Source organism: Zonotrichia leucophrys, chromosome 2 (assembly GCF_028769735.1).
Source record: "Zonotrichia leucophrys gambelii isolate GWCS_2022_RI chromosome 2, RI_Zleu_2.0, whole genome shotgun sequence".
NCBI classification, from domain to species: Eukaryota; Metazoa; Chordata; class Aves; order Passeriformes; family Passerellidae; genus Zonotrichia; species Zonotrichia leucophrys.
This window is the reverse complement of record NC_088171.1, coordinates 52548112-52575135: the sequence shown is the minus strand read 5'-3', so window position 1 is coordinate 52575135 and position 27024 is coordinate 52548112.

The window sequence follows — 27024 nt, the reverse complement described above, 5'->3', positions numbered from 1 at the left end:
GGATTGCCAAGCAAATTGTATTCTATTTGCCATCTGTATGGCAGTTGTCTTCTGTTGAGTGGGCAGTTTTCCTTATCTCTTCCACAACCAATCCTCCCTCCAGGGAGACATCTGCTGATAACAGGCTATTGAATGTCACTGCATGGCTGATAAGTACTACAGCATCCCCTAGGGAGATGCTCTGCCCAAAGGGAGGAGCCAAGCATTGTTACCTGGATATAATCTGGAGATTCTGGAATAACTGTACGGCTTCCTCACTGGATGTCTCAGAGGAACAGCAGCTGCCTCTTCCACTGGATCTTCAGAGAAAGACTACACCCTTCAACAGGATCCCGGCTACAGCAGAATCACACCTGACATTCCAAGAGGACTGTAGCCACAATTCCAATTGGACTGTTACCAACACTCTGACCAACAGGGTGTCAGGTTGAGTTCTGACTCTGTCTGTGTTGTTCTAGTTTACTGCATTGTTTATTTTATCCTTTTATTTTCTTCCCTATTAAAGAACTGCTATTCTTCCTCCCATATTTTTGCCCGAGAGCCCCCCTTAATTTCAAATTTATAACAATTTGGAGAGAGGGGGTTTACATTTTTCCATTTCAGGGGAGGCTCCTGCCTTCCTTAGCAGACATTCCAAACCTAGGAATTCTCTTACCTTACTCTTGACTATTTCTGCTCAACTCACACTTTAAGAAGAGTTGAAGGAAAGGACATTCTCTCCATGCCCCCTCCCATAAGAGGGGGACAGAAACTCAATCTGCTATTGCTCGGGAAAAATAGCAGCTTAAATGCTGTGTCCTCCTGACTTACAATCATGAACACACAGAACAGACACAGCATCTTAAACAACTTTGATTACAGGAAAGTGGTGCCACTTGGTCTTGAGAACATGTGATTTACAACACAGAGTTGCTTAGATATCCTCAAATTTATTCAATTTTGATTCCTATCCTACAAGAAGGAGAAATGATGCAAGGTTGTCTCAACTTTTACCACAGTCTTTCTTACTTTGTCCAGTGTGGCTGTAAATGTCAAAGATGTTGCATATTTGGCAAGATAGCTAAGATATTCCTGGCTTATATAGCTATGTAAGCACAGATTTTGAAGAAAGTATATTACATTACATCTGGAGTCACTTCAAGTCTAATTTTTCAATGGAATGGTTATTTCTGGGTGAAGGAACTAAAATAGAAAAGAGGGCACAAAACTGGCAGATGGGCTGACCTGTCATACCTATGCCTATGATTCTTACATATTTACATTACAAATATTTTTAAGTGTTTCTGTTGAAACCTTGTGTTTTGGAAACATCAGTAAATCTTTACATTTTGAGTGAAAATAGAATCTCCCTTTTATGACTGAATAAGTAATGGAATTACAGGAAAACAATTCTCTATGTCTCCTTTAGCTTAACTGACCAATTGCCAGACTGTCATTTGCCAGATTTTCAACTCCCAGCTTCTCCTATTGGCATGGATTACACACTGGGAAGTATAATTAGGAAAACGCTCCTGTGGAATAATTTTGGCTACAGCACCCCTACTGAAAAATACCTCAAGCTTCTAAAAAAGTAAGAACAAAATGGCATTTTTGAACAAGAACAAGCCTTAGGTATCGTCCTCCTTACGTTTTTTTAAATCTTATCATAGGTACATACCTTTTCTTAGGTATTATAGTACCATGCTTTCCCCTTTCCAACTGCTCTTGGCAAGGAAACATAGTTAATCCAGGCCTACAGCAAATCTTGAGAGGCTCAGACATTTTCCCAGAGGAACAACACTCTAATCTGGCTGAGGCACATGAAAGTTTGGGTATTTCTAGGGTCTCTGCGTTCCAAGAAAAATAAAGCAGCAAACTCTTACACACACCTGCTCCACTCAAGTGCTGGCAAATCATCAAGCCTCTCTTCTTGTAGGGAGGCTTGGATAAGCAGCAGTCTTCCTTGGACTCCAGCTGTTCTGCAGGTAGAGGGCAAAGACACAATCACCCTACCTAGCTGCCAGTCCCGGTGCTGTGACCTCCAGTTCTATCCTGGAAACCTGCACAGAAAGTTTTGCTGCCTGACTACAGGTTTAGTCATCATCTTATTTATACTGTTGATGAGTAAATGAATTTTGTTTATGTCAGCGCCATCTCCCTTGCCAAGAGCAGTAACAATACATATCTATTGGAAAATAAGGGCACACATTTCCATGGAAAGAAAAAAAAAATAGCTTGCTGTTGACACCTCCTTATAATTTTGGTTACTTCATGGTAAATGCCACACCCAATAATATGTGCAATAGATTTTGCCAGTTGCTGATCTTCAAGTTCTTGTAGGATATAATGTCTGCTCGGAAGGTAACTCCAACTAAAGATATGCAAATAAATGGAATCTTCATTTTAATGCCCACTTTCAGTGCCTTGCCCTTTGTTAAAAAGAAAAATAAAGAACATAAATGCGTCCATTTGCATGTGAGTTAGAAGGAAATATTTTGTTGCTTTTTCTGGGTAAAAATTTTCCTGAGAAATATTGAAATAAATTGTTCAACATTTTAATTTTGAATAAACAGAAAACACATTTTGACTTCTGAGATTTTTATCTTCTGTTTGTTGCTATCAAGTCCTTTTTAATGAATGGTGAGAATCCTGTTTGAAACAGTACATTGGTTTCAAAACAAAATTCATTGGGGACCTCTTGCCCATGTGTAAAATTGCTCAGTGCAGACTTTTGCTCAATAGCAGCCTCCCAGTGGACCACACTGACTGATTATCCCCAGTTCATATAGATAGTATAGCAGAAGCTTTCCACAGACTCAGGAGCCTTTTTATCTGTTTGTTCTGGAAGATTGTTTTATTTCCTTGTTGATCATGTGGTCAGTCTAGATGCATTCAGTAGTGTGGCAGCATTTTCTTCCTCTTCCTTTCTAGACCAGACATAACCAAATAAATCACTGCTGAGAAGAGTTTGATATTCTCTGTAAAATTCAGTCAAGACTTGCTAGAAAGGTTAAATTCTGTTTTCTCCCCTTTCAATAAGTATATCCCCTTCTTGTAAACTACAGCTTTTAATTCTTTTCACCCTCAAGGGCTTGTCCACAAAGAGGGACATACACTTTGGAGCATCCAACCAAGAGGGGCCAGCCTTGTAACCTGAAGTCAACTCATTGCTGGTAATATCAAACACACTCAATGAAGTGAAAATCCACCAGCACTGAATGCTAATTACACCAAAACAACAGCAGTTGTCACCTAGGTAGCGTAGACACCTTCTAGTGTAGACTTCTTCTGGTGTAGACAATTTTCCTTCTTATGAAGAAAAAAATAGATATACCATAAAATCTTCTGCATGCTTTGCAGGGCAACTTCCCTGGCAGAATAGGTATCAAAGACGAGTTATGAGATTAAATAGAGACTAGCACTGCCATATACTTTCCTTTGCTGCACAGCCAAATTCAATTTTGTGTTGTTGACCCTTGCAGCCAAAATAAATGTACAGCTGGGACGAAGTTGGCTGGTGACTCCTGTTTGCTTAGTTTTGCCAGGGTTAAGGATGCTTGGAGAACTGCAGAGGCGTTGCCTGCAAGTCTCCAGGGCAAATGCCTTTTGCAGAGGCATTCTTGAGTGACAAAGTACACTGAGCATCAAAGTAAACAATGCAAAATAACTATAAAACAGACACCTGGAAGATGGGGAACAGATCTGGACCTGAAAAGAGACGCCCTTTTCTCCTGTATCCTTCCAGTGTCTGTGGTGTTCTCTCCCTCCAGTGGCACAAAGCTGGGTGTGGCAAAGCTGAAACTATGGATAATACCATGATTGTTAAAGTTCCTGACGAACTGCTGTTTTCCTTTTAACATTTTACTTGAGAAAACTTGATGCTCACCTATAGTCTTCTCATTTTAAGGTTACAACAGAGCTAATGTCCCCACAGCACTGGATCTTAATTCTTGGGAATATATGCCTCACTTTGGTCCATGCAGCTTTCATGTGCCTCTTCTCTAAAGGCAGATGGGCATGAGCCCCAAACCAAACTCAGTTTTCAGGCAAGGCATTTAAATTCATGAGAAGCATCTTGCTTAATTGTTCCTCCTCATGCATATTCCAACCAGTTGTGGGGAGCATCAGAAAGCTGGAGCCACCTGTGGTTTAGGTGGCCAAATAATAAAGACTCTCTAGTACCTTTCAGCTTGAAGAGAGTGCCAAAAAGAAAATCAGACAGACCAAGCTGATCTCATGACACTGCGTCCCTCTGTGGTCTAGATTAATTCCTCACTTCCACTCTAGCCCAGAGCTAACCTGTCCACTTAGGTTATAACACTCTGCCTGTCTGACACTGCAATCAAAGATACAGATGCTTCCTCCTTCTCCCTGGCAATTTTACAATAGCAATTTCCCTTCAGCTGTTGGTATGGTGAGCATATGAAGAACACTTGACACAACAGGTTCTTTAGGGTGGATGATTAGAAACACAAGTGATGCTGTGGGGATGCCCTGAGACTCACTGCCTCAGCTTCTTTGAAAAGACAGCACTTTCCTTAGATTGCAATTACAAGGTACTCAAAACAGATAATGGGTAACAGCCCTGCACACAGCAGTAACTCATTTAGAGAGCACTCTTCCTTTCCCTGGAGCTAATGCCGCAGAGAAGTTGTTCCATCCTTCTTTTGGATTGGTTCATTGTAATGCCCTTTTCTATTTTGATCAAGTTTATTGCCACAGAGGTAAGTTATTGTCTGAGTTATTTCACATGCCTAGTTTATACAGCACATGTTGAACCATGTCTTTGTTAGTGCTCCAGCATGTAGAAGCTTAGCTACAACCCCAAGTGTTGCATCAATTGTCACTATGAATTCTTTTGATCCAAAAGTGATCACATCTTGTTAAGGCATGTGTGCTTATCTCAAATAGCAATGTCATTGCAAATAGATAAGTAATGATATTTTGTGTTGCTCTTCTTGCCTCTTTGCTCTGCTTGGTGCTTTGTTTTGAACAGGTACAGTTACTCCTTTATATGGTGCTGAGTAGAGACTGAAATGTGTTACCATTCCACCTGTCACTCCTGATGATGGAAGTCAAACTCCTTAGATCAAACACACCTAGCAAAGAAACAGAGCTCTCAAATATCTGTTTTGTTAGAAAGCATGGGGTACTGTAGGGCACATTTGCCTTCAAAGAGATCAGTAACAGTGGAATCCAGCCTAGTGGCTGTCTTCTGTTGCTCTTCCTGTGATTCTTACCCTTCCAAGATGCCCAGCTATCTGCCCTGCTCTGACAGTGAGGAGCTCCCTGAGCACCACTGGCTTGGCCTCACTACCATCAGACAACAGCACGGCCAAACTTTCTCCTAGTTCTGGGCACAAGATATGAGCAACCAGCACGGGAGCCAAAGGGTGTTTAGCCCCATGAAAGAAGCAATGTAGCAAAGATTTTCATAAGGTCTATGTGCCATTGATGAATAGTCACACCAGGTTATAGGCTGAAGCCAGTGGTCATGCATGCAGGAGCAAGAGCTCACAGAGAAGCACATGAATTTTCCCTGGATAATTGTATTTCTATTATTACGCCAAATATTACTAAATTATTAGAGTCACTAAGCTTAATAGTGATCTGCAAAGAAAGACAAGCTATTAAGGCAAGGCAGTCACTATTAAGTACCTTACAGCAATCCTTTGAAGGTTGCCATTGGAGAAGCAGAGCCTGGCTAAAGGTCCTGCTGACATGGCAAAAATCTAGGAAATCATAAAAACAAAGCACTTTTGCTTCAGTGAGGACATCAGGCTCTTGGCCAAGTGCAGAAATTTTGTAAATGTTTTGTATTATGCCCATATAAATGCAAGTCCTTGCCCCTCTTTCTCTTGACCAGAAATGCTACAGCAAGGAGACAAAAGTTCTGACAGATGATGAGGAAAGGAATGTCCTGATTTAAAATACAATGATTTTATATCAGATGATGGAGAGCAAGTTTGATAAACACATTTTTCAGCATAGGATTCCATCTTAAAGAACCTGCACTCAATTTGTTGGTCCTCTCTTCAGTCCCTCTGTGATCTTGGACTAGTCAGACACTGTGCTTCCCCTTTGGAAAAAGCAGCAGGCAGTGCTTCCCTGCCTCCCTCAGTGTTTGTGAGGATGTGCTCAGGCACAGAGCTACAGGCTGTCAGTGTGGGGGGAAGAGACACCTGTAAGGCAAGGGAGCTGGGTGTTCCATAGCACCACCAACCTGTGCTTCCAATGCTCTCTTCCCATCCTCTACTCTCCAAGGTACTGCTTAAACTGGAGATACAAATACTCTTGTAGATCAGATGTACTGAATACTTCAGGAGTTTTCATCCAGCACTTAAAACTCTGTTATCTGTCACTCACTAAAAATCAATAAGTGAAATTTTAAGTCCAATTTTTTAGTTATCTAGAAAAGCCAGGTAATTTACTGGCAATCTCAATACAACTTATGGTAAATGAATGTATTTTAACAACCAACGTCACTTTACATTTTCTGTTGCAACTTGGTACATTAGTGAGAAAATAAATTCTGGAAACAAAACAGGCTAATCACAAAAGGCACTGTGATATATGAGATTTAAATTAACATCAGTAGTTGTACCTCACTCCAAGGTTACATGTGTGCTTGCTTAGTTCAGTAGCAAAAGTGTCACCAAGTGTAATGACAGCTGGCCTGGCAACCATTCACTGGTTAGTTGTGAGCCAGTACTTTGAGGGTCACAGCTACAGAAAGCCCAGCTTTCTGTGGAGTCCTTGCCCTTCATCCCCTAATGATACAGCAGGAGTAGTTAGACAGTCTTACTGTGCTGCCAGAGATCACTGGTGGAGACCAAGGGCGCTGCACTCACCAGGCTACAAAAGCAACTTGCGATGTAGAATCAATGGATTGTTTGTCTAAGCAAGATTTTCTACGCTAATTAAAAGGGATACATGCCACTCAGATCTGAAATTAAAAAGCAACACAGAAATCCAGTCTATCATTATATTGCTTTGTTACTTCTGAGAATGTATTCCCATTCATAAAGGAGTCTTTGACATGCACAAATATCACGTACCACTCTCAAGAGGAAGATCCTGTCTCTTCAGAAACTGGTTGAAGTACTTAAGGATGCAGAAAAGGAATAACTTCACCAAAAAAAAAATCTGCTTTCTGCAGTTGTCTATGCATTAGCCTCGAGTAAAGAAGCAGGCATTCGATATTTGGAGCAATTCATCTCGGCAGGACAGAATTAACTTATGTGGTCTCATGTCAGTCACCTTCAGATGCACGTGATGGACACTCAGAAAGGTTTATATGCAGTGAGGAGGGCATGAGGAGTGAAATGTTAGGTGTGTTGATCAAACAGAATGCCCATTATAGTAGCTGAGGAAGTCCTGAAAGCAAGTATTTTTCAGACATCAATTTTTTCTTAATAATTGTGGTTCAGCCATAGTTGGTCACTGGCTGGCCCACTTTGTCTGTGTGTTATCCAGGCCCTCAATGGCAACACTATTAGGTGGGAAATCAATTCACTAAAGGTGTGACTCTTATCTTTATTGTCCTAGAAGCACACAAATTTTAATCCTGGGGATGTTAGGACTGAAGGAAATGGGCACAGACAGAATGCTGTCAAGTACCTTGGCATAGCAGCAAAGGCCAGCTCTCAAAAAAGAAACACCTAGACCATTTACCCCAGCCCAGGGGTTTGTTTATTGAGGGTACAAAAGCTCTATGCTTCCAAACATGGCTCCTCTCTTCAGAGTTTGCTTACACACACCTGCAGCTTATACATGCCAGACACACAGAGAGGTTGGGGGGTGGCAGGGAGCCAGATCTCCCTTCCTTCCTCCTGCACCTTCATCCCAGAGATGCCAGTGCAGAAATTCCTAAACTTCTGCAGAGCAGCTCAGGCTGCGCACAGACCTCAAACACTACTTTTATATACAAAACTGCTTGTTGGGAACTGGTGAGCCAGCTTGAACTATGAATCAGATTTGTGCTGCTGTGTTTCCTCCAGAGGATTCACCTTGGGGGCAAGAATGCCACCCGTGTGTTTTGGCTTTCAATCCACGTTTGACAAGAGATGGTGTATGAAAGCAGGTTTCCCTTGTGATAATACCACCTTTTCCTCCTTCCATAGGGCAGCTAAGCTCACAATGAGAGCTCATCCTGTAAGTATATTGACATGTTAGAAAGAGAAAATATGAATTTCATTTTTTCATTTTACAAACTTAATTTTCTCATTTCTTGTCTGCACATGCCACAGGAAGACAAGAATAATTTTCTCCCAGCTGACACCACACAGGGTTTTTTATCTCTTGACACATATAAAGACCCAAGCAGTTCAACCATAGCTAATTTCCAGAACTGCAGGTGCAGAACCAGCCAGTCAGTACAACTAAAGCAGGGCTGTAGAAGCCCGTAAATTATATGCATTTAGAGTTTATTGCATCTTCCAAAAAGCCGTGGGTTGTTTAAGTAACTTCTGTCTAATCCCTTGGCTGTTACTTCCCACAAAACAGTAAACGAATCCTTTATTAAAGAAGAAAAATCTCTTTTTTCTCTAAATTGTTTTGTTTTTTGAAAGGTCCTTCAGTATTCACTGTATTTGGTCCTTCATTGTATTTGACCTTCTGTATCTACTTCACAAATGCTTGTATTTTAATTTTCATAGTGTGACCTTTCTTGTTGCTAGTTGCTTCAATGTTAACACTGCACAACCCAAAGGCCTCTTAGGAAAAGTAGATATCGAATTGAACTTTGACATACTTACAGAGAAGAAATGCTCTGGCTTACATTGTATGGATCTCTGTTGTACCCTCAAAAGATGCTATCCATCAGTTCCCTCCTCTCTCCTCCGTCTTTCTGCACCAAAATCTACAGGAAACCACTTATTGTTGGCTATATCTGTCATATTGTTTCTCATGTCAAAGCAGGTCTTGCATGAAATCAACTTGATGTGTTCTGTCATTAAATAATCTGATATTTATCTCATGCAAGAGAGGAGATAAAATGGGAAAGGTTGTTATTGAACATTACACTTCATGGCCATGATTTCCTGCCCGGGCTAGAACAATTGGGTTTTATTAATTTTTTTATTTATCTGTCTTTTTATTTACTGATGCAAGATGCATTCCTATTATCCTATATAATCTGTGACAACACAAAAGTATTACATTGATATTATAATACAAAATGAACAAACTATTTGATGACTAAAAATTGCATCTGAACAGATGCAAGAAGGCACAAATTAAGGGTTATCCTTTAGATCCTTCTGAACTATTCTAAGCAAAGTTATTTTCACACCCCTTTGATGTTTAAATGCTATCTGTGGTACCTACTATGCAGCTCTATGGCCTGGGGGTAATTTGGATTTATGCAGTCTGCTAAAATCTTCCAGTGCATGTCGCCCCTAAATCTGAGCTACATAAACAATCAAATGTTGTTACTTTTTAAGCAAGGGCTGCATCTGCTGGGTTTGTTCTCCCAATGCCTATCTGCTGCCTGTAGCAAGAAACAAAATGTTGGTGTCCCTTATACAGACACAGAGGGCTTGCTTCGGGTTCTGAGTGCAGCAGCTGGGAAAAGGCAGATCTGTTACCAAAGCAAATACAGATATTTCAATACAATACATACAGAATACATACAATTATTTCCAATATCGTGGGGACTTTGGAATTCATCATGTGCAAAGAAGAATGAACGTGCCTTCTGATTAGGAGTAGTACTTGCACCATGTGAAGTTCTGACACCTTTGTAGGTACAACAGAATTTTTAGTGCAACATGCAAGATTCTACAAGTTAACACTGCTAGAAATTCTTCCTAAAATGTTGCATTAGCCCACTGAAAACTGACTGAGAACAAAGAGACAAGAAAGAAATAATTTTCTAGCAAATTAGACTGTAAGTAATATGAAATATTGATCTGAAATCATAAGCTCATGAGAATCTTATTTTAAAAAGCTGCCTGAACTGGACAACACAGCCTTCCAGAAAAAGCAGTTCAATTTTCTCTATGATACCTGGTCTCATCTGCTCCAGTCTGGTTTATTATTAATTACTTCTAAGAGATGCAGCTGTAGCTGGGAAAGTTAAATGTGGTGGTGTCTAGCAGAGATTTTTCCTTCATATTAATCCCTTTTATGTCTGAATTAAAGCCAGAGGCTATGGAAGTTAATTCTATGCTGGCCATGCTAGAACTATAATAACCTGTGAAAACTGCAACCTTGACAAAGAGAATTAATCACTGCTTACATGTATGGGCTTGTGAAACCCAGCAAAGGTTTACATCAGTAGGAAATGCATTTTTCTTTTGCTGATTGAAGGATGTGAATCTACGTGCTCATTCAACATCTTGGCACCATGAAACAGGGATTAAAAAAAATAAACCTTTTTACCACTTTTACAGAAGAAATTGGATTTGCCAAGACATTTAAAAATATAGTGTTGAAAGATTTATTTGTGCAGGATTAAATGAAACAGCTGAGAAAGTGAAGGCTGGCAGCAGGGCTGGCAGTGTAGTTACCCCCAACATGTTCCTGCCTCAATCAGTGCCATTAAATTTAACACGGAGACAGTTCAGAGCCAGAGAGGATTGTTGGTGGTCCAGGAAGCTCACAGTAGGTCCTGGGAGCTGGTTACTAAAAACTTCTGAAGCTAGGTCAGGATTGTAATCTTTCTGGCATGCAGGTTCCTCCATACAATCCCTGGTCCAGAGCACGAAGCCTGACTTGGAAAGCATCCGTGTGAGCAACAGCCTGGCCACTCAATGTTAGTTGTAAGATCATAGTGGCTAGATTACTTAACAGGGGATCCAGATTCAGATCCTTCTGCTACACATTCAAAATACTCTCCCACTTCCTAGGAATGTGCTTTCATCCACATACTCATGGAACCATCCCTGTTTAGGCTGTGGGATGAAATCAGGTTGTTGTGCAGCTGGCAGGAGCTGTGGGGCAGAGGAGGCTGAGCAAAAAGGGAGACTACAGATAACCTGTCAGTGGCAGCACTTGAAGTCCTAGGGGGTTCATTCTGAGCTGTTGCTCTCATACAGGTATATGTGCTTAGCTTGCTTAATCCTAGACAGTCAAACATTGCAGGAGCACAGTTCCAGGCAGCAAACACCATCCTGCTTTGCACCTACAGTCTTTGCCTTTTCCCTTCTCCTTCCAGCTCCCTGTTTCCACCCCTTGCTGTACATTAACCAAACACAACCTGGAGGTGAGGTCCCTCTTTCAGGGTGCGTGGGATGTGCAGGAGTAAATCCCTTTGCCCTGAGATCGGAAGTGATGCAGATAGTTCCATTCATAGGTAAATGCTCCGACTATTAGACAATTATAGAAATCACAGGAAATAGAGCTCCTGCCTCATTTTTAGGCGAGAAGCCAGTTGCTGAGCTTTGTTCCCAATTGCTTTCTGCCTCTAGTGACATTAAATCTGTTCAGAGATTTCAGCCTTATTAGCCCTGACCCCTCTCTGTCTCATTTCTGAACTGCTGCAGTGCTGCATAAGGTGCTAAGTAGGCAGACCCTAAATTCCTTGGAGAGAGGCTTGCCTGTTGCTCTGTGTTTGGGCTACATTCAGATAGAGACATTTAAATCCCCTTGAGGATCTGATGAATCTAAGTTCCTGTTCCATATCCCAGAAGAATTCTCCAGTGAAGGAAAAAATCAAGTGGAGAAATTTTCAGTCTTTAATCAATTATTAATCTGTAAGATCATCTACTCCTAAGAGTACCGGTCTTGTACTATGCCCAGGTTCTTATATTTAATAATTCACTTTGGACTGAAGAACCCTAAATTATTAAGATGAGACCCACTTTCAATTCTCTCTATATCTATTGGGAGTTGCTTATCTTTGCTATGGCTAAAAATTATTTTATCTTCTTTTCCTTTAGTTATGCACTAAGTTAAATAGTTTATATAACCTTGGTCTTTGCCCCTACATTTCCATTCAAATTCTGCCAAACATCCCCCATACTCAAAAAGCAAGCAAAGGCATGCAATTTTTTTTTTTTTCCAATTAGGAAAACAAGAAGATACAATCTTGACAAGCAATTATATTTCTATGACAGCACTTTCTATTTGCTACTGTGTAAAAATAATGCTGGTTAACCCTGTAACCAGACAGCATTTGCAGGTATTTAGAAGAACAGATATAGAAAATGCGATTGTTCAAATTCCCAGTGACAGGTGAGGAAACTGCCACAATGTATGCCATGATGAATGAATTGAGACTTTACTAATTTTATAGAAAAATGCCTTGCTTGAGCAACTTTTAAATGATAAAACTCCTCAGAACACTTTCATGAAATCTCTCTCTGCCTCTGGATTTTGGTGACAGCAGTGTTTCTCTGCTCTGTCTCACAGCATTGGGCTGCACAGGGATTTTTCTACAAGTCATGAGAACCTGTGTCATTCCACAACATGACAATCATTGCAGTCACATCTCAGTGCCATTGCAGCACACAAAGGAGGACTGGAAATCATCTCAGGTTAAACTGGCAAATTTCTGTGGGCTCAGACTCAAGTTACATAGACAACACAGACCTCAGCGGCTTTGATTCATAGGCACTTTCATGAGCAGTTTTTTGTTACTGGAGTGACTTCCCTAAAGCCAGACCTTAAGTTCACATCACCCCAGTCACAAGGGAGAAAGTTCAGTGGAGGGGGTTTACTCACCCTCCCAGGGCTGTCTGCACTTTCCACAGCCCCCGGGACAGCTTCATTTCTGGACAAGGGACTGAGATGTGAGTCACAGGTGAAGCACTGCCAGCTTGTGAATGGCAAAGGAATGCTCAGGATGAGTAACAGTGCAGACAATGAGATGAAAGGAAGCACAGAGAGAGGCTGAAGGGACCTGCCCCCCAGACTGAACATGAGGACACAAAAATCCCCAGGATTTTTACCAGACTTTTCAATAAATGGGCATGTAATTTCCTTTGCCAGTCAGAGTAAGTAATAGAAATGGCAAGCAAACTGCAAAGCCAGAGAGGATCTTCCTTCTACATAGGCCCTCAGCAAAAAGTGGACAATGCTACTTGGGAGAAAGACAACCCAAAATCTCTTTTCATATTCTTATGAGAACACACACATCTGAAAAACAACCCAAGCCCATTTTCTTTTTTTTATCTCCAAGTGCTGGCAGTTGCCTCATCCCACGAGAATGAGAGATTATGCCCTTTCTATAAATAAGGAATAACATTATGAGTTCTGTCATTATCCTTATAAACACCAAATCCTCTTCTACCTCCACTAAAGTATTTTGCTTTGGTTCAGGCTCAGGGCTTCCACAGTTTAGTTGAGCTTCATGTTGGCACTTCACCTGTAACAAACTCATGCTCTGTCAGGGAGATATTATTTGGGACAGGTCTGTTGTGACCATGTTAAACCAACATTAAGGCTCTACATACAATGAACAATATTACCTGCATTCAGGTACAGCAGCAGGGGCCACCCCTGCCAAAATGCAGAGACAATGCTGCATGATCCTCTCTTTCTTTAACTGCAAGTTCGGTTTTGTTGAGTGTTGAAAAGCTTCATTATGTTCCCCAGGGTTCATTTGCATGGTGTCTGTAACTTAAGAACCAGACTCAGAATATGCCCCATAGAAGTAAAATCCTTGATGTGACAGATCAGTCAAAGAACAGGAATCTGAAGCATTACTAAGAGGAGCTCTTAAGGATCACAAAGCACTTCTCAAAAACTCAGCATTTATTTGAAGATGGTGACTTTCTGGAACTACACTGTCTTTACCCTTCCCACAATGGACATACTGCTTTTCTAAATTAATAATTTCTACATTTTGAGCTCTTTCCTAATGCTTATTCTTTGTAGGCTGATCTAGCAGAAAAAGATGAGTCAGTGGTTACAATTCTGCCTGAGACTCAAGACTCACAGGGTGCTCACTTTGTGACAGCTTCATCCTGGATTTTAAGCAAATAATTAATTTTATTTTCCTATTTGCCCTAAATGCATTGTGATGATAAAGTATCTAGTAGATAGGGATGATACAAAGACAAATTCTTTGTATCAATGTAGTGATGTAAACCTGTAAGATGAAGGTAGAGAAGCTGTAATAACATTATAGAGAAACCCCTTAGCTCTTCACACACCAATGAGGTGCACTGCTCACTGGATATTGAACAAAAGCCACAAGGAAAGGAGTCCTGATCCACCTGAAATTCGTAATGTGACTGAACTCACTGCAATAAGGATTAGCTTTTCTGTGTTTATAACATGAGTAGTACAGTCTGAAGCAGGTTTTGAAATACTGTCCTGGGGACAGGGCTGTCAATCGGCAGGTGAACAATAAATCTGTACAACCCTAAATAATCTTATGTAACTTCATAAAACATATTTACCTTTCCACTCCAGAGCATGGAGTTATACAAGAACCCCTCCCCCACTGCCAAGGCATTGCCTTGTTAGTACCTGGGATCACCTTTCTGTTACATGTCCAGGCTTTTCCTTTCTGATGTAGACTGGTTTGATTCCCACAAATGAGCCTGCAAGGAGTGATTACACTCTTTGCATTTCATGCAGAGAGGTATGGAAACCAGCCTGTTCCATGGAAAGTCTGGATGCTCCCTGAGGAATGTGTGGGAACTGGGCAAAGGGGACTTTTCTCCTCCTTGACAAAAGTTTAGTGCTGGGTAGGGTATTAAGCTCCTGGAGGAAATATGCCAGTTAAAACCACACACGCCTGAGCTTGATTAGAATCGGCGTTTTTTTAGCATCTCAATTGTCTTTTTATCCAAATAGAATGTATTAATTTACTTTTTTATTTTTATTAAATAAGCAATGATTTATGGCACTTGGGAGAAATCTAGAGCTTGAGAGTGATCACAGAGAATTAGCTTCCAATAAAGTCAGAACACAGTGTGGAAGTGCACACCAGGACACTATCTCTGACCAGGTCTGCTGGCTAACAGATTTTATTTAGGGAGTATAGCGTCCAGTGTTCTCAGATTTCTGTTTCTTTTAACCATTTATATACTTGGATCATCTTTATCCTTGCATTGCTTGGTTGCATGCATTTTACCTACCCTGAATGCCCCACCTGCATAGCCTCTGCTAACCTCTCAGACACTTCACACCCCAAGGCCTGCCTTGGTTAAGTGAACTCAATCACCATTAAAATGAGAAGCTGAGAAATGCTTTGCTAGATGTAGCAGCACTAACTGCTTCGTGCTAATTCCTTTTCCAGATTGTGTTATTAAAACATAGAGTGAAAGTGTGAGGAAAGTCAAGTAATTTCCTTCCTACAGAGAGGTCAAAGCTGAGAAAAGATCGGCTACAGTGATGTGCGAAGGTTATTGACACAAGTACAGTTTGCTAATTAAAGATGTGGAGCTTGTCATTACATCCACTGGAACAGCTCCCCTGGCGCTGGGAGCTGTCGGGGTCATAAGACAATCTCTCTCTTAACTTGGGCAAGCTGTCCTAGAAAGAAAGTAAGGAAAGCCTTGTTGCACTGAAGATGAAAGTAGCATAGAAAGCATTTATGTCTCCAGCCCTGAAGGTGGAAGTGGGGCATCTGTACTTTACCCCAAGGCAGGACTGATGTCAGTGCTAATCTTCTTGAAAACAAGCCACAAGGAATTCAGTCTTTTACATATGAGAATATTGTCATTTTCTCACAGGCTTTTTTGTTGGTGTTATTTTTTAAGAGTGAAGGGACTTAGGATGTTTTCTTAAAGCCTCAGCTCCAGGAAGGAAGTGATTATATGAGCAATTCAGCCATAAATTGAAATTATAAGGAACAGTTTCTAGCTTCATAGCTATACAGAGAAGAAAAATGGGAGGGAGAAAATAGAATCCCTAAGGTTCGAAATCAGTAGGGCAAAATGTCCAATCCCAAAAATAAGCCTGACTCTTCATTTTTTTACATCTGTGATAGACAAACACAGATAACATAGAATTACAATAATGTCAGCTGCAATCAAGAACTGTACAGTACCTTTGTCAAGACAAAGGTATTAACGCAGCTGTCCTGGCACATTTACCAGCTTTTGTCTTCCCAGTCCTCAGCAGTTAAATACTTTCCATTAGAAACAGCCTTTGTCTTCCTTCTGCCAACAGAGACTGGAAGCTAACTTGGCAGAGCACAGCACCCACCATGCTCTCTCTCCCTTTTGGCTATAGGTGAACAGACCTCTTTACATACAGAGCCAACTCCTCCATTCACTTGGTTTTCCACGGGTTTAAGTTACCCTGCATTCTCCCTGGTGAAAAAGCAGCTATTGGCACAGGGCTGGGAAAGGCTTTGCAACTCCTCAACATGAGAAATACAGTTAAAGAGGAGGTATAATTATTAACGCGTGAGCTAGAGGAGACTGCCTGAGAATTTGGAAGCAAACCTAAAATTACAAGCAAGATCAAACTAGTCACCTGAGGGAGGGTGGAGGGGAACAATAAAAATTTATTTCTCAGGGCAGAAAGGCAACAGCAGTCTTGTTGGTGCATGCTAGCAAATGTACCCATTTCTCTCATTTTCTATCTGAAAATTAAGGTTATTACAAGGCACATATATCCTTTGTCATACTTCATGAAAACATCTGGAGCCAGACTCTACTAAATGGTACTCTGCACCTCACAGCTTGTGCCTCTAGGTATGCCATTAAAATAGGTCCCACGTTTATTGGTTTATGCTTGCTGAGGTGTGAATGGCATGTTCGTGCATATCTGACTAACAACTGATAAACAATGTGAACAGAGTGAGCCTTTGTGGATGAAGACAATTTGTTATTTATCAGGTACATTTATCTCCAGTGTTTCTTGGAGCTCACTTGTTCTCCCCCAGGGCTCAGAAACAGCGGTTGGGTGCCTCAGGGCTGGATCAGTCCTCCTCTGAAGCCTCTGTCTTGCACATGAGCTTCTTCCTTATGTATTTCACCAACACCTCAAAGACCCAAGGAGGATCAGCACCAGTTTACACCTTACACAAATTAAAAGGCACTTCTCAGCTTGAATAACCAAGGTAAACACCCTCCTCTTCCTCCACTATAATTTGCCAGCCTTCCAGCTCTGTGCCCACCCTTGAGCTCCAGAGACCAGGGCAATGGATGGGCTTTCCAATGTTCACCAGTCATTGCTGAATTCATAGACCCCTTCCCTCATGTTTCTGCTTCTCTTCTGCACATACTCCTGCTGCTTCTCTGCCGATGAAAAATTACCACACAGGCTCTACATGGCTGAAAAACAGCCTCCTTGCCATGACCCACAGAGCAGGAGGCACATTTAAAGCAGGGGTGTGCAGGATAATGACACAGATTTGAAAACACCCTTATTTTTTCTTTTTTTTTCTTATTTTTTAACTTAATCTTTAGCAAATCTAGAATTTCCTTTCCCACAAGAGCAATGCCTGTGCCTGTCATGGTGCCCTGTGAGACCTGCAGCAGGAATCCCACATCACTTAATGAGGCATAATCAGCATCTGGAACACATCAGATGGCCATGGCTATCCAGGTAGATGTAGACTGAATTTGAGCAAAAATATTTCAAAAAACACATGAAAGGAGTGTACACTTTGATATAGAATGTAAAAAAAAATTAACAGAATTTCCTGTTAATTAACTTGTCATAGTAATGTTGCTACGCCTTCTAAAGTAGCCACATGGATGAGTAAGTAGAAAAATAAAGAAAGGAAAAAAGAGATAAAGTAAACCACAAATCACATTGTTCAGATTTTACCTTAAGCAAAACTTTATGGAAATCTGACCTGTTTCACCCTAAATATTTTTCCTGTGCTTCCTAACAAATGGGAACCAGATCTCATTCCTTTGCAACACAGCCCTGATCAAGGATGAATTATAATTTTAGCTCTGTTACCAGCCTCATCTACTACACTGGGTGGCAAATTATTCAACTATACTGTGTTTCAATTCCTTGGTCTGTCCAACAATGATACTCCTCCCTCCCTTCTCTGAACAAGTTTCTCACAATGTCTTTCTGAGAAGGCTCATTTCAACATGAAGCAGAGCCTTCTGCCCCAGTTGCAAGTGGCACATGAAGGTTACACATTGTGGGTTTGGTGGCATTATTACAAAAGGGCACTGCAGAATTCTGAGATTAATCTATTTTAGACCTGCCATTAGAGGGAAAACGGGCAGTTGAGTGCAGTACAATGAGTGTATCTGAACTGAAGATGAGCTCTCCCTTTGCAGCAGCAGAGATCTGTCCTTTCTTCTGCAATTGGGAACAGGAATGTCTCCTATAGTTACACTGAAATGGACCAAATTAAATAGTAACCCTCACTGTTCTTCATAATTAATATTCTATCCTCACACTGCCTCTGCCTCCTTTGATGACTTAAACTCCAGCTGTAATGAGCCATCCTCTGTGCTTAAGTTTCTTAGTCATAGCTTCAAAAAAACCCCAAACCATTTAGTCTGTTCCGTGACTTCCAACCATATTCTCCTCCTTCTACAAAGTACATATAAATCAGTCAGCAACCATGATCTGCTCCCTTTAGGACAGAAATTTTGTGTTGTGATACAGTTACAACAGACTTGAATGGCTCTTTTTACTCAGTCCTTGGACTCAAAAACACTTAAACATGGCACACTGGGGAGCAGATCACTAGAGGTGGTGTTTTTGTTTTCTGTTACCATCCACCACAATGAAAGAAGTCAACAACATACTGACAAGAGAGAGGGAAGACATTAACCTTTTATCCCCATCAGAAATGCTTCCTCCAGCAGAATGTTTGGAATGAAGCCACTGTTGTGTTCCTATCACCAATGCAATATTACTTAAAAATAAAATAAAAATCCCACCCACTGGATGAACTCCCTTAACGGGAACCTCTGTCCATCTGGATGGAGCTGTTTCCCAGTACAAGCAGCTTTTGTTTTACAGAGGCTGCCAGGTATTGCAAAGCTGAAATTCCTGTTTGGACTTATTTGGATCACAAGTCCCAAGACAGCACAGAAAAGAAAAAGAAGTAGCAAAAATAAATATTCCAAGGGTGACGTATCAGCTGCCTCACCATTATAGCATAAACATGCACTTATTTTATTACTGTTTATTAATAAACAAATCAAAATAATTACTTTTCCAACTGTTTTTCTTCAGAGAAAATAAAAAGTATTCCACTACTCAAACTAGGACTCTAAGACTTCTTCTGTTGTAAAATTCTGTTATCTTTCCATACCCATCTCACTTTTTTTTCTTGCATCTTTTGAAAGCTGTGCCATGAATATTGATTGAAAAACCTTATAATAGTTATAAAGCTAAAGAAAAAACCAAGCAGGAAATACACACACAAAAGAGTGTTTTGATAAGCAGTGGAGATTTGCTGAAGAGTAAATGAGGGTGGGTAACAGCAGTGTGCTAATCTGATGCTCAGACAAAAAGGGTGCGAACATTTTGGCACAGAAAAAGGTTCACTTCCTAGGAGATGTACAGGAAAGCAGGAAAGCACAAACAGCATAAAAAAGAAATTCCAGACTACAAATAAATTAATCTCATTGGCCTTTCCAGGTTAATTTCTGGCTCACCAGAAGGCTTCTCCTTTTTATATCCCTATTTTCATTAATTTTATCTGCCCTCTTACAGTCTGACACCTACGTTGCCCTTCACACTTTCATGCCTGATGAAAGTGTAATTCTGTGGATTAGCTGGTCAAAAAGAATGAGAGATTCATTTTTCTTTTCTCTGGAACATGATTAATTTTAAAAAAAAGTCTTATTAAAGGACATAAATTATTGTTTTCAAGTAAACGAGTGGTAGCTGCCTCTCAGGTGTTTCATGGAGAGGTTCTATTTCTGAGTGTTACAAAAAACAAGAAAAGCACTACCAACCACGAGTACACCCAAACATGAAGAAGGATATGTTGGCTTGCTCTGCAGGTTTATACCGAGGAAGAAAGCTGTTTTGTTTACATGAACACCTCATCTGGTTTATCCAGGCAAAGAAATTCTTGACTCATGAATGCCTAAAATATTTCTCTCCCTTTTCCTACAAGCCAGATTAGATCAAATATACACAGCTGTCATGAATAGATGAGTCTCCTTCTACTTTTCCTAAAACTGAACAAAGAGACATTTTCAGGTGTCTGCATCCAACAACACCTAATTTAGTAGTGGTGTCTCCTTCCTTGAATCACCGGTATGGGGTGGAAGGTGTTTAAAAAAAAATCCTGATAGAAAAAAATTGTAATTGAACTTCAAAAAAAAAAACCCACACATGTTACTCAAATCTGATGTCTTAATGACATATCTTGTAATATATATATATAAAAAAATATATATATATCATTTAGCAACTACAGGTACACTTACATGTCCGAATATTGTGACAGATACTGTCTATACTTTTACTACATATAACATCACATCCTAATGAAGCTACCTTTAATATTCCAGATTTTCAAGACTGCTGTTAAAAATCAGGAAAGGTCTCAACAACATTTAGAAGAAACAAATAGATCAACTAGGGTGTTATCTAACATTTCAAAGAGCTTGAATTTCTTCTCCCTGTATTATGTATTTCCCAGATAAAGAGTGCTGGGAAACTGGTAACAGCAGGAGAGAAGGCTGAGGTACTCAACCTCAATTTTTTTGCCCTAATCTTCAATGGCAACTTCATCTCTTCTCATCTTCTCTCGAGCTGATGGACAGAAGAATGATGGGACTGGGGGATAATGTGCTTCTCACTGTAAGTAAAGACCAGGTTCATGACCACCTGAGGAACCTGAATGTGCATAATGGACCTGATGAAATACATCCCAGAGTCCTGAGGGAACTGGCTGAGGTAGTTGCCAAACTGCTCTCCATGATATTTGAAAAGTCCTGGCAGTCAGGTGAAGTCCCAGGTGACTGGAAAAGGGGAAACGTTGTGCCCATGACTAGAAAAGGGGAAACACACTAGCCATCTTTAAAATGCGTGGAAAGGAGGCCCCTGGGAAACACTGACCCCTCAGTCCCACTTCTGCCTGGGAAGATCATGGAACAGATCCTCCTAGAGGCCATGCTGAGGCACATGGAGAATGAGACATGATTCAAGACAGCCATCACGGCTTCACTAAAAGCAAGTCCTGAGTGACCAGCCCAGTGGCCATCTGTGATCAGTGGACAAGGGAAGAGTCACAGATGTCATTTATCTGGATTTCTGTAAAGCCTTTGACATGGTCACCCTCAGCATCCTTCTCTCCAAACAGGAGAGAGATGGATTTGAGGAGTGGACTGTTAGAGGAGAAGAAAGTGGTTGAACAGTCGCGGTCAATGATTCAGAGTTGACCACACTGATCTTGCGAAAGGTGCCTCTGCCCATGGCAGGGTTGTTGGAACCAGGTGATCTTTAAGGTCTCTCCCAGCCCAGGTCATTCTATAATTCCCTGCTTGTACATCAAGAAAAGGTTTCTCCTGAATCACTACAGATGTTTATTGCTTCAGGTCTTACAAACCTCCCTCAGAGGTCCTTCTGCAACTCAAGTGGTGAATCAGCTTTCAAATTCCTACAAAACCAGGCTGTTCTCATATAGAAAGTAAGAATGTATTTCCAATGGTATTATTTTAACAAAAGATGTGTTTCTCAAAACAAAATATCTCTCTAGAGGAATTTAGTGACGACTAATCACAGTCCATTTCTACCTCAGTCAAGGCAGACACCTTGAGCTGTGAATCTTCAGCAGGGGACTTCTCCAAAGCTCTAGCACAGCAAAATGGGCTGGGATTTATCTCTGCCGAGACTTTCTATCAAGGAGGTCATCTTCAGCTTGTTATTCTGTTATCAAAGTGGTCTTGTAGCACCACATGGCTGAGAAAGCACCTCAGATGATGTCAACATGGTGCTTCTCAGAAGAATTCAGGTCTCATGTGATAACAAGGATAAAACTTAAGCTGCGTCCAGATCCTTCACTTTGATGATAAATAGAAAATAGTGTGCAGCCAACCATACAACTGCTGTCCTGCCAGAAAAACCCACACAGCAGTGAGCTGGACTTGAAGAAATCTGTGCTTCTAGATGGACACAAAGCTCAGGAGCAGTGGGGCAGGCTGGGAGAGGTGTTATCCATAAATTTAATGCCACTAGAAGGATGGGACACAACATATGTCAGTTGCCCTGCTAGGACTGCGCCACTGGACACAAAAAAATCACAGTTCTGTACATAAAAAAAGAGCAAATCCTGGGATTGTTTAAGACCTTCAAATATACATTGCTGATGACTTTTTCTTTCTTCAGAGTTCAGGTAATAGTCTCATCCTGGCAGTTCTCTACAGTTTTACAAGCCTAAATTAATTTTTATTTGTTTGGTAAATGACCCTTAATAAAAGGCTATAAACAAGATGAATGAATATGGCTGAGGAAACTGCAAATCACATACAATATGCTGTCAAAGAAATGCACTCTAAAAGACCTCTCAAAGGAAGGCAAACCCAGAACAGCATGAACACCTGGAGCAGGACAGACACTTAGTATGGGATATCTTCTGCTGGACTAAAGGAAGACACTAAAACATTTTAATTGTTGAACTGCTCCCTTACCCAATGTGAGCATAGCAAGATGTCCCTGTTACCAAAGAGAGGACTGAGACACACAGGTTGGCCTTTATTTGCTTTTCAAAAGAAAAGAAAATCTGCAGACTTTGGATACTTGCAGTCCTGTTGGCTAACACAGAATTTGTAGTCACAGAAATTGCTACATAGTCTGCCACTGTCTTCAGAAACATCCTCTGTTAGCAACACCCAGGAAGATGTGGACACAGCTGGTGGTACTGAATCAGAGTCTCTTATCCAGCATCATGAATCATGCTCAGATAAATCCTTTTCATCTCATTAGGTCATTAGCAAAGGTAAATTGCTCAATGTGAGCACAAATCAAAATGAACATCCACAAAACAACAGTAAAAGAGTTAGAAAACCTTTCCAGCCTCAGGGCAAAACAAGGATTTGTTTTCCCAACACTGTCCACAGGCAGCTAATGAGGAGCTGAGCTGTGTTAGCTATGGCTGGGTTTGTCTCTGCTCACACGCTCTCATTCGAGCCAGTGTTTAGAGTATCACACTTCCCCTTCAACCCCCTGCTCGCTTTTTAGGATATGCTAAAACAGGGGAAGTGTTTTTTTGCTCATGTATTTACAGGCACTGGGAGAAGGGCAGCAATCCTCTCAAGAGGCAGGAGGGTGAGCACTCGAGACTGCTTGAATGAAGATCATTGCTGTGGGGTATAATCAACGAGTGACTGCTGAATTGTCTCAAATGATATTGCCCTGCAGATAGAGGTGACTGTGACAACCTTTTCCTTGGCACCTGTGACCTCACACACAAGAGAAGCAGCAGCCAGGTCTGCTCAGCATGGTCTGCCCATAGAACAACCTTAAAACCTGATGTAGAAATCCACGCTATTTTTTGTGTTATCTGCTGAGGAAGATGAAAAGGTATCTGTTGCGTTAATCAGGAAGTCTTGGATGATTTTTTCATTTTGTCATTAAAATTCAATTAAGCTTTTTTATCAGACCACAGTCTCTTGACTTTTTTATATTGAGAATTAGTATCTCTTGCTACAGGGGTGAAAACACAGAAACCTAGTTTGACTGAAGACTTGACATTTAAAAGTTTTTAAACTGTATCCAGCAGCATGAATCAGCAGTGCTCACCCAGCCTCTGAGGTGAAAAAAGCAAAAAATCCCAAACCTTACATTAACACCTCCCCATCTTCCCAATCCCCAGTGCATTAACCTTTGACAGAAACTCAGCCTAGACACTGAAACAGCTCTCAGTTGTGGAAGAAATTAGCACTGCTTTGCTGCATATAAAACCACACACAATACAGAAATATTAACAGTAATAAAGCAACAAGACTGTTAATGTAATCAGCATATTAATACACTAAATGATACATGAAAATTAAATATATATATATATATATATATATATATATAGTGTTCACACTGCAGCAGTGTTACATGCCACATACATATGTATATGTATATATAACAAGAAACATGTCAATGTGCACACTTACAGAAAAAATATGTAGACCTTTGCCAGGGGAATTTCACAACATTATCTGTAGGTCTCACACTAGACTGAGCTTTCCTGCATGCCTGGGGCTACGCAGGCAGCATGGAATCGTGTACAGCCCAGGGATCCACTCCAGTCACTCCCAAAGGCAAACATCCATGTCACAGGAAACACATAGAATGGAGAGAGATCCTGGTTTGCCTAAAGCTTGTGATTGAATGTTGGAAAAGACATTTAGAAAGGCCTTTATGACTGTGGCCTGTTTTTATAGCCAGTAAAATACTTATTTTTATTCAAAACTATGTGAAACAAGCAATCCATATTTTCCAGCTTAGGACACAGGTAAGGAGCAGCACTTGGGGTGAATTCAGGGTCCATTTGCAATTTCAGCTTGCATTTTTTAAAATTTGCTTTCAGAAAGTTAGGGCCCTTTATACTGATTGGCAGGTGCTACTATCAAACTGCAGTACCAGTGGGGGAAATAAACTCTAAAAGATTGGAGAAGCTTTCCTGGGTCTATTCAAAATAATTTCAGAACAGATGCTTTGAAAGAAAAAAGAAACCTTAAAATAAAATTTCAAGCTCTGGCAAGTGCTTAAAATTTGAATTTGCTGAATATTAGTTATTCTTTTCATTATATGAGTTTCCATTTGCAGGTTTTAGTTTCATAATCTTCATAGGGTCAATAAAAGAAGAAAGAGTTATGTACAACCCCCAACTAGTTTGTTGTCGTACTGGGGGTATGACATTTTTAACTTTAGGATCAGGAGGAAAGGGTTGTGTCCTCATGCTAAAGAAGCTAATGAGGCCCATGGGAACACAGCTCTGCTGACTCTTAGTGCTATTTACATTGGAGTCACTCTTAATTTCCTGATCTTAGCAAGACTTGAAAAGAAAAACACTGCTGATCAACAGAGTTTTATCTTCACTCAGAGATAATACACACATCAATACATATTATAATTTGACACAGGACATAGCAAAACCACACACATTCAAATACATTTATAAAGATACAGCATCTGATAAATAACTTTGTTGTTTCAGAGAATGCCAAATAGCTAAGTGAAACACAGGCTTTTGCTGTATCTCCACAAATATCTTTATGTATTTTTGTAGTTAACACTGGTTACATAAAACTGACATTAATGAAAGTAGTTTGCTGAGAGTTTGACTTTTCCTCTTTAGAAAGGCGGGTGAGGAAGACTTCTGATTTTGGAATACTGGCAGTAGGGTAGGTATGGATAAACTTTCTGCTGAGATAAAAGGAGCCTGAAGTCCATTTTTCAGAGGGAAGTGAAAACTACCAACAAAAAGGATGAAACTCAGTAAATAATGATTGGTCAGAACAATAATTTCTGCCCTGTTTGGGCAGAAGAAGCTGGGGAGTGGGGAGGTGTGGTGGAATTTGGACCTGAAAATTACCAAATGTGAACTATAACAAGTTTGAGGGGAACTCCTGACTGCACAGAGAGGAAGGGAGAGCACAGGAAGGACCGCTGCTTTTAAAATCCTTTATAAAGAACACCTCTTCTAGGGAAATACAGCAGAGCAATAAAACACTTGCTGTAGTCAAGGACAACCCTGCATTATATATGCACCTCACAGCACACACACACAGTCTCTGAACCTGCTCTACCTGATCTTTGCAAATCTGAACAGCTGCCTGTGTTATCATAATTTTTACTCTGCCAGACACGTATTCATTTGACCTTTTTTGGGAATTTCATGCTAAGGCTAGGCACTGCAAGAATGGGATTTCACAGTTTGGTGTGAAGATCTGCTTGTCTTGTCTCATCACCTAAAGGAAGACATGAAGTAGATAGGTGTGGAACAACAACAGCCAGACAACAAAGACTGGATATCTTTGGCTAGTTGAAATATGGGACCAAAAATAAAGCCAACACACACATCCTAAAAGCATGGGCAGGCATATCCTGGGCTCAAAACCCAAAGGCAGATCTGCATATCTGAATCTAGGTACACATCAAGCTTGCAGAGGTTTGGAATAACATAGGACATTGCTGAAATACTTTAAAGGCTCTGCAGTGCTTGAGAAGAATAGCAATGGCATGGCACAGCTGTGACCACAGGGGCTTTTCCAGATGCTAATATGAGACTTGCTCTTTAAAAACGTAAACCAGAAGGCAGACAATATTTGTCAGGGATTGATATGCTCTCAGAATAACAAATACTTATCATTGGTTCACAAACTTTAGAGGGAAGTAAAAATTAAACAGAAATATTTAGTGATGTTTGCCAGTTCCAAAGTGGCCTATTAAGACATTAACATGAAAATACTACCTATATATAAAATGAATGCAGCACTGTGAATCTACTCTGGTGCAATTTAATATCACATCCTCATTTACACTAGGAGACAAACAGTCAGAGAAATGGTTAAGCAAAACAAATCAATGCCTTTTATGAGGCCTGAGAATTTAATAAGCCACAGGATAAATATTGACAAGCTGCAGACAGGTGGAACAGGTTTGTAAAGACATAAAATGACTGTTCTAAGGTTCAAGAAACCTTGAAGCTTACTAACGGGTTGTACAAGATAAGTTCCTGGCGTGTTCTCCTCCTGCTAAGTTAGGTCAATCAGGCTCAGTCCATGCAGAACTGGCATGACTTTTAATGCTCTCCTGAACTAACACTGCCATCTAGATGTAACCTCCTTACCCGTGCCTGCTGCTGCTGATCACTTCTAATTGAGGAGATGTTGCCAATCTGATTAGGGCATAACAAAAGCAAAGCATGCATGTGCATATATCAGCAACTGGAGGTCTGGGTGCAGCCCCAGGCGTGTGCTACTTCAGAAGGAAACCAGATTGTCTTAAATTCTTCAGTCTGGTAGGGCAGCAGAAGGACAGGGTACCACTCTGCTGTGGATGCCAGAGGAAAGCTCTAAGGCAATCCGAGTGGTGGACTGTATCCCATTTCATGCAACTATCCATGAGGCTTTCCTGCATTAGCAGTTGCAGACCTGCACTCTGGCATACATGCAGAGAGACTGTGAGGTGTTTAGAGTATCAGTAGAAGCAACCTCCTTTGTGAGCAAGTACTTCTGATCCCATGGTATAATAAGGCAG